This window comes from Chrysochloris asiatica, unplaced genomic scaffold (genome assembly GCF_000296735.1).
Source record: "Chrysochloris asiatica unplaced genomic scaffold, ChrAsi1.0 scaffold00540, whole genome shotgun sequence".
NCBI lineage: Eukaryota > Metazoa > Chordata > Mammalia > Afrosoricida > Chrysochloridae > Chrysochloris > Chrysochloris asiatica.
In genome coordinates this window covers 99926-108276 of record NW_006409058.1, presented here as the reverse complement: position 1 = coordinate 108276, position 8351 = coordinate 99926, and the positions used below count along the sequence as shown (strand labels likewise).

General features: G+C 38.4%; 1 protein-coding gene and 1 pseudogene across 1 annotated transcript in view; one reads left to right on the top strand and one right to left on the bottom strand.

Annotated features, from left to right (window-relative positions):
• The window catches only part of LOC102840205 (synaptojanin-2-binding protein-like), a 180290-nt gene that overhangs the window by 77880 nt on the left and 94059 nt on the right, over nucleotides 1-8351 (bottom strand). The window lies entirely within an intron of this gene.
• LOC102840959 lies at nucleotides 5372-6374 on the top strand (annotated as a pseudogene).

The window sequence follows — 8351 nt, the reverse complement described above, 5'->3', positions numbered from 1 at the left end:
CAAGAGGGAAAAGCATAAGTGGAACATGGGATCCTAACCAGAGAAGCAGTGACACCAGAGACGGAGGTAGAGGTCATGATATGGAGCATCTGAGGACTCTAGACTCATGGAAAGAGAAAGGCTGTGTGCTGATAGGCCAAGGGGCTGGTTTGAAAAATGTGTCCTTTGTTTAAACGATTATATATTTCCTGTGTGCTTTTGTGTACATCAAACAAGGGGATTGTTATCATTACAATGGAATAAGATGTGACTGGTTGAATGTAAAACTAATGTTTTGCCATGTAGCGTATCAATGAATTCACAATAAAAGCTTTACAAAAATAAATAAAGAAGAATGTATTAGGGACTAATACTATATATGATCAGGACTGACTCAGGAATTCCATGTGGCCCAGAAGGGTAAAAAAAAGAAATGCTTTTTCTAGTGAGCTGTGGCAGAAAGACACTGAAAACATACATCTATATGCACAAAAAAACTATTACACCTAATGTAATCAGGGTGAATATTCAGGCTCATTTTACTCCAAGGTACTGTTTTTACTCTTGAAGCACCTTTGTAGAATAGGCTCCTTGGGTTAGAGCATTGTTGAAGGTGGTATGATTTCCCTTGGCCCTTGGGGCTTTTAAGGTAAGTATTTTACATTACTGCACAGTAACAAGAATGTACAGCAAGATAAGGCAGGATCTGACCAACCTTAACAGAGTTTGTTAAAGCAATCATTTCTAGGATGAAAATCAATTATCTTAGCACAGTGTCACTTGTTTGAGTTGCTACAGGAGCTCTCTTTTTAAAAAAGTTTTTATTGTGCATTGAGTCATAATTTACATGGGAGTACATTAGTTTTATACTCCACCTCTCATATTTTTTTATATTGCAATGATTACAATCCCGTCCATGCACCATCATTCAACAGTATTTGCTTATATTCCTTGTTTTTTGTTTTGACTGCTGCTTCCGTGAGTGTTGATAATTGATCCAAGAAGAATGAGCCCTTGACAACTTCAAACTTTTCTCTGTTGATAAGAATGTTGTTTATTGGTCCAGTGGTGAGGATTTTTGTTTGCTTTACATTGAAATGTAATCCATACCAAAGGCTGTGCTCTTTGATCTTCATCAGTAAATGTTTTAAGTCCTCTTTACTTTCAGCAAGCAAGGTTGTATTCATATCACAGGTTGTTCATGAGTCTTCCTTCAATACTGATGCCACGTTTTTCTTCATAGAACCCAGCTTCTTGGATTATTTGCTCAGCATACAGTTTGAATAAGTATGGTGAAAGAATACAACCTTGTCACACACCTTTTCTAATTTTAAACCATTCAGTGTTCCCAGGTTCCCATGTTCTGTTCGAACAACTATTTGGATGTACACAAAAACACTCAGGAATCTATAATCCTTTAAACAACCAAAGGGCACATTCTGCAAGCCTGCCTCCTGGCCACCAGCACACAGCTTTTCTTTTTCCATGAGTCTTCAGCCTCCATCTCTCGATGTTATCATCTTTACCTCCATCTCTGGTGCTGCTGATTCTCTGGATAGGGTCCCACATTCTGCTTGTGCTTTCCCTTGATGGTTCTAGGGTCTTCTTTTCCTGGAAAATAAGATTAACTACTCCTCCATTTTTATTACAAATTTTCTACTTTTACAGTTGTGACAATCACAATTGGTCATGTTAACCATTACTCACTATTGAATCATAAGAATCTTATCCCCATCTCCTTTCTCCATACTCTTCTAGAAAGATGTAAACTATTCAGTGGGGATTCTACCTTCCCCTGCACACTCTGAAACTACCTCTTGCAAACTTGTAAGACAGTCACTTCGTGCCTTTATAGCCTCTCCCCACCAACCGCCCATGTTAGATAGGCAATGTCTAAGTTGCTGTCCCTATCAACCCTGTGTACAGAAGGGATGGGAATTACCCCTGATGTGACAATTCCTTCCCTCTCAGTCGCATTTTGAACTACTGCATCAATAAGTATAGGTCAAGTTTATCAAAGTGTAGCAATTTACACTTATTTACTTCATCATATTTTTTTTATCTTCCTCTAACCAAGTTCTGATCATCAACCATCAAAGATACGTTAAATGGGTACTATCTGTAAATTTGGGTATTCCTGTGCATCTCCCCTCATTTCATATCAGCTGGATGCTTCACTCTCAGCTCTAGCCCTCCATGACTATGTCCATGACCATGAGCCCAGGTGTCCTCAAGTCTCATCATACTTGGGAACAATCAGCCCTTCTTCAGTTCTCTCTCTCATCTCTAGGTGGGCAGAAGTCTATGGAACGTGGTCAACCTCAGCCCATATTTTCATTGCTGCTTTCCCCGCACTTCCATTTACCAGTAGACCAACGTGGTTGCCAACAAGCTTACATACTTGCTTATGTATTCCCCTTGAGTTTCAGTCGAGGAAGGGGGTTTGTCCTGAAGGGATTTGATTGCTTCTTCTTGTAGTAACAGACGTTTTTGGTTTTGATTTTTCCTGCTGGTATTTCTTTCAAGAGGTATCTTCTATTCCTCTAGCTGCTTCAGGGTGGTCTGCTTATCCTTTCAAACTCAGAAGGTTCTGGATAGGGATCAGGATTTTCTTAAGGTCTTATATATTACAAAGGCTCTGCAAAAAAGCCTCTCTCACTAGGCAAGTTCTAGGATCCTTTTACGAATTCCAATCAGTTATAGGCTGAAGACAGGCTTAAAAGCAATATTCCTTTCTATCCCCCTCAAGTGTGTATTTTACAACAGTAGGCAGAGGAAACCAATATTCATAAGACAGTCAAGCATCTTAACATTATTTCCCATTTTACTCATTAGATCCCTGTATCACATAGCCCTGTTGTTCTAAGGTTCAACATATATCACTATTAACCTCTGTCTCATTCAGCCCATGCAAATTTAACTCAGTGTTCTCCTATTGTTCTTCCATTACCCTCCCCCTTGTGTATTGCCCTCCCCAACTCCCAAACTATGATGTATGTATTTCCTTCCCTGTGCTCTACCATCCCCTCCCTCCCTCCTACCCTGGTAACCAACAAAGATTTTTTCTTTTTTTCCCTTTTAGTATGTGTACCTTTTCTTACTATTTTACAATAATGGTCTTATGCAATATTTGTCTTTTTGTGACTGATAAGTTTTACTCAGCATAATATCCTCAAGGTTCTTCCATGTTATATGGTGGCTTGCAGCTTGTTATTTTTCAAGATAGCATAACATTCCATTGTGTGTATGTACCAAAGTTTGTTTATCCATTCTTCCATTGATGGGCTGTCTCCATCTTTTTGATATTGTGAATAGTGATGCAACAAACATTGGTGTGCATATATCTACTAGTGTTATGGTTCATATTTCTTGTGGATATATACCAATTAAAGAAATTTCTGGACCATACGGTATTTCAATTTCCAACTTTCTGAGAAAGCACCATACTGTTTTCCAGAGTGGATGGACCATTTTGCATTCCCACCAGCAATGTGGGAGGGTCCCAGTATCTTCACATTGTCACCAGCATTATTGTCCTCGGCTTTTTTGAACTTCTCTATTGCTGGTGTGAGATGAAATCTCATTGTTGTTTTGATTTGCATCTCTCTAATGGTGTCCTGGTGTGGCACTGTGGGCCAATACATCAGACTGCAAAGTTGTTTAAACTGCAAGGTCCGTGGTTCAAGCTCACCAGATGCTCCTTAGAAACCCTATACAGGATCACTGTGGGTCTGAATCGACTCAACAGCCCTTAGTAACAACAACAGTGGCTAATGATCATGAAATGAACATTTCTTCATGTTTGTTGGCTACTCAAATGTCTTCCTTGGTGAAGTGTCTGTTCATGTCCTGTGCCCATTTTTTAATTGGGTTATTTGCCTTTTTCTTGTAGAGGTATTGTGGTTTCCTATAGATTTTTTTCAGATTAGTCCCTTGCCTGATATGTCACTGCAAAAGGTTTTTTCCCAATATGTGTGCTCCCATTTTAATCTTTTGGTGAAATCTTTTGATGCATGTTTCTAATTTTTAGTATGTCTCAATCATATATTTTGTCTTCTTTTGTTTGTGCAAGTATCACAATTTTGGTAGTGTATGTATGCCCTGTATTAGAGTCCTTAAATTTGTCCCTATTTTTTCACTGATGACTTTCATAATTCTGGAATTCATATTTAGGTCTTTAATCCATGCTGAGTTAATTTTTGTATATGGTGTGAGATAAAGATTTGTTTCAATCTTTTGCCTATCAATTTCCAGTTCTGCCAGCACCATCTATTGAAAAGACTATCTCCTTGATTATCTGGCTGTATGTGGATGGGTATTTTCTGGATTCTCAGTTCTGTTCCATTGATCTAAGACTCTTTCATTGTAACAGTACCAGGCTGTTTTGACTACTGTAGCCATGTAGTAAAATTTGAAATCAGGGAGTGACAGGCTTCCAAGTTTGTTCTTCTTCTTAAGCACTTCTTTGCTTATCCTGGGTCTCTTTTTTTCCATATAAAGTTTGTAATTTTTTCCCCATCTCTTTAAAAAATGTCATTGAAATCTGTATTGGGATTGCATTATATCTGTAGATTGCTTTCCTCATTTCACAATGTTAAGTTTTATTATCCAGGAACACGGTATAGTCTTCTATTTTTGTAAATCTCTTTTGGTTTCTTTTCAATGCTGTCATTATGTCAGTATAGAGGAATCTGGCTGAGTTTTTATATGAGGATTATATATCCTGCCACTTTGCTAAACCTTCTAATGAGATCTAGTAGTTTTTTGTGTGTTTTTTTGCTGACTCTTTGGGGTTTTCTATGTATAGAATCCAAATAGAGAGAATTTTACTTCTTCTTTGCCAATCTGGATGCTTTTTATTTCCCTATCTTGCCTTGTAACTCTGACTAAGACTTCCAAAACAACATTGAATAGAAGTGGCGATAAAGACCATCCTTGTCTGGCTCCTGTTCACAAAGGGAAAGCCCTTAGTTTGTTTCAGTTGAGAGTGATGTTGACTGTTGGTTTTGTATATATGCTCTTAATAATGCTGAGGATTTTCCCTTCAATTCCTACTTTGTTGAGTGTTTTAATCAGGAATGGATTATTATTATTATTATTATTATTATTATGGTGGATTACATTGTTTTCCTAATATTGAACCATCCTTGCATCCCTGATATGAATCTCACTTGGTCATGATGTATTATTTTTGGGATACTGGTGTATAATTTTCTTTCTTGGTGATGTCCTCCCCTGGTTTTGGTACGAGGGTTATGCTTGCTTCATAAAATGTATTAGGAAGTTTTGGGGCTGCGTTATTAAAGGGAGCAGGAGGCAAGAGCACCACCATTGCTTCTTATTCTTTTTTAGTGCAATTGAAGAGAGCTGGAATGTGTGTGGCAGGACAGTGATGGGGGCATGCCAGGGAGAGGAGCAGGAGCCTTCTCTATCTTTTGTGCTTCTGGAGGAGGAGAAGAGTGAGCGTAAGGCAGAGGTAGGGATTGCTTGCTGCTAGTTTCAGTTCCAGCAATGGTGGGTGTAGTTTCAGGGGTGGCGGGGTGGGGGTGGGAGTAGGGTTAGTGGCAGTAGCAGCTGAGGCAACTTAGGTAGTAGGCTACTCCATGTGAGAGCAGGAGACAGCCAAGGTGGCAGCAGCAGCAGTGGCGGGAAGTGGGACCAGGGGTGGAACCTCAGCTGGAGGCAGGGAAGGGGGTTGTGCTGAGTAGGAGGGGGGAGAAGCTTGAAGCCAATAAGAATGAGGAGGATGAAGGACATTCAAATTCCTCCCCAGGACACACTGAAGCAGCTACAACACAGCAGGAAGAATGGTAAATGTTTACAGGAGTCCTTAGCTGGAACACTACAAAGAAATAGCTGAAGGGCTACTCCAACTTTGTTGAAGTTGTAGACTGCACTCTGAAGTTAGATCCTATCACAGGGCCATCAAGGGGTTTTGGCTTTGTGATATTTAAAGAGTTGGAGACTGTAGATAAGATCATGGATCAGAAAGAACATAAATTGAAAAGGGCCAAAGCCATGAAAACAAAAGAACCTGTTAAAAAATTTTTTGTTGGTGGTCTTTCTCCATATACACCTGAAGAGAAAATAAGGGAGTACTTTGGTGGTTTTGGTGAGGTGGAATCCATAGAGCTTCCCAGGGACAACAAGACAAATAAGAGACATGGATTCTGCTTTATTACCTTCAAGGAAGAGGAGCCAGTGAAGATAATAATAGAAAAGAAATAGCACAATGTTGGTCTTAGTAAAGGTGAAATAAAGAAGCCATGTCGAAGGAACAGTATCAGCAACAGCAGCAGTGGGGATCCAGAGGAGAATTTGCAGGACCAGCTCGTGGAAGAGTTATGGGAAAGTATCCAGGTGAGGTGGTCATCAATAGCTGCAAGCCATATTAATTATGCCATTTGCAACTTACCTCCAACAGGTGGTGAAGCAGTATTTTCCAATTTGAAGATTCATTTGATGGTGGTTCCTGCCACCTGCTAAGGCGCTCTGGTAGCATAGGGGTTACGAATCAGGATATGAATCGTCGCAAGGTCGGCAGTTCAAAACTACCAGCTGTCCTACGGGAGAAATATGAGGCTTTCTGCTCCCGTAAAGATTTACAGCCTCAGAAACCCTGTTCAGCGACGCTATGGGGTCGGAACCGACTCCATGGCACATAACCAACCAATCAACCTGCCACTTGCTAAAAGCAGTTCAAATTAAATTTTTGTATCAAGTCCCTGAATGGAAGTATGGCGTTGGGTCCCTCTGAAGTTTAATTCTGAGTTCTTAATATTAAAAGGAACTTGCTTTCATTGTTTTTATTTTTTAATTGGTATGCTTCAGAATCAATTTGTGTTTTATGCTTCTTACCCATCAGTATTGCAGAGCAAGTCTTGTGTTAAAAAGCCCAGTGTGACAGTGTCATGATGTAGTAGTGTCTTACTGTTTTGTTTTGTTTTTTTGATAAATCCTTTTGTAATATATATACATTAGTAAGTTTTCCATTCTCTTCTATATTCTGGAACAATGTGAGTAGAATTGGTGACAGTTCTTCCCTGAATGTTTGATAAAACTCTGACCAGTGAAGCCATCAGGCCCTGGAATGTTTTGGATTGGGAGTTCCTTTATGACTTGATCAATTTCTTCTTTTGTTATACTGTGTTCAAGTTTTCTACTTCACTCTGTGTAAGTTTAGGTAGATCATATTTTCTAAAAATATATCCATCTCCTCTAGATTTTCAAATTTGTTGGAGTACAACTCTTCATAGTATTGTTTTTATCTTTTTTATTTCCATTGGTTCTGTTGATACATCACCCATGTGGTTTCTTATGAGTGTTACTTGTTTCTTCTCCCTCTTTTCTTTTGTTAGGTTTGCAAATGGTTTGTCAATTTTATTAATTCTTTCAAAAGAACCAGCTTCCTGTCCTGTTAACTCTTCCTATAGTATTTTTCTGTTTTCTATCTCATTTATTTCTGCTCTAATCTTCATTATTTCTTTTCTTCTGATAATTGTAGGTTTATTTGCTAGTCTGTTTCTAATTTTTGGAGATGTTGTGTTAAAGTGTTACTTTGGCGCTTTCTTCTTTTTGGATGTGTGTATTTATTGCAATAAATTTTCCTCTTAGTACTGCTTTGATATGGCCCACAAATTTTGGTATGTTGTGTTTTCACTCTCATTTGTTTTACGAATTTTGTAAATTCACCTTTCATTTGTTCTAGTACTTAGTAGCTTTTAAGGAGGGTGTTACTCAGTTTCCATATATTTGACTTTATTTCCTTAGTCATCCTATTGTTAATTTATAATTTTATAGCATTGTGATCTGAAAGATATTTTGTTGCTTATAAATTTATGGAGACTTCTCTTGTGGCCTAACACATGGTCTATTCTGGAGAATGTTCCATGCACACTAGAAAAGTATGTGTATTGTGCTGTTGTCAGGCTGAATGCTCTGTACAAACCTATAAGTACAAGTTGGTTTATTGTGTTACGTTCCTCTGTGTCTTTGTCGAGTTTCTGTTTGTTCTATCCTTTTTCTAAAGTGGTGTATTAAAATATCCTACTAGTATTGTAGAGTTGTCTCTTTCTATAATTCTATTTGGGTTTGCTTTATATATTTTGGGGTTCTTTCACTGGAAATGTAGATATTTATTATAGTTATATCATCTTGTTCAACTGACCCTTTAATCATGAGATAGCGTCCTTCTTTATCTTTTATGCTGTATTTTTTTAAAGAGATCCAATCCAAGCTTTATTAGCAGAAAGCCAACAGAATAATTTCTTTAAAAAGAAATTATGAATGTTGTTGTTGTTGTTGTCAGGTGCCATGGAGTCGGAACCGACTCATAGCGACCCCATGCACAGCAGAATGAAACAATGTCTGAT